General features: G+C 33.8%; 1 pseudogene; it reads right to left on the reverse strand.

Moving 5' to 3' along the window:
- Positions 1-212: 212 nt before the first annotated feature.
- LOC102822317 lies at positions 213-581 on the reverse strand (annotated as a pseudogene).
- Positions 582-737: the final 156 nt, after the last annotated feature.

Raw genomic sequence — 737 nt, forward strand, 5'->3', positions numbered from 1 at the left:
GGGCATAAGCAAAGTTAACAAAGTTGACAATTATCTTCATTCAGAACATTTTTAATAGTGCACATTAAAGAAAAAGTATCTTACAAATGGTCCTGCAATCTAAATATACAAATAGCTTGGGAAACAACGGTAAGAAAAACAAAAGCCAATAGACAGATTAAATAGACAGGTTAAAATTATTAGAACAGTACAGGTTTGATATCATTCTCATTTTATAGTTTTCTTACTCCATCATCAGTGACAGAAATCTTCAGCTGACTTCAGTGCTCGAGATTTAAAGAAATACCTTTTCTTCCTGGTTTCATTTCACCTTCCTGATCCATCCAATATTCTTTAATATCCATTCAGACTTCCACTTTAAAGTCCTGAACATTGACATACCTCATTTTCCCAATTGAAAATATGTTATCTCTGTTGCTGCTGCTCTGCTTAGAAGATGATAAGGTTCTTCAAGTTTCACCAGTGTTTTGTTTCTTCACAGGTTTTTCTGGAGCAGTTTGCTTTTTCAACTCCTTAACTTTTTGTTGACTTCACTGTCAGATGAGCTTGAAGAAAAAAGTTCCTTTGTTTTAAGCAATGCTCTGCTCCAGTTTCCAGCTCATTTGCTTACTTTACCCCCTATTTTTTTTTTTTTATGGTTTTATTGTGAATTAAGTGACAGTTTACATGCGAGAACATCAGTTTTACACTCATCCTATTGTATTCTGTTTCATTGCGATGATTATAATCCCCTCCAT

The sequence above is a fragment of the Chrysochloris asiatica genome, unplaced genomic scaffold (assembly GCF_000296735.1).
Source record: "Chrysochloris asiatica unplaced genomic scaffold, ChrAsi1.0 scaffold01573, whole genome shotgun sequence".
In the NCBI taxonomy this organism is placed as follows: domain Eukaryota; kingdom Metazoa; phylum Chordata; class Mammalia; order Afrosoricida; family Chrysochloridae; genus Chrysochloris; species Chrysochloris asiatica.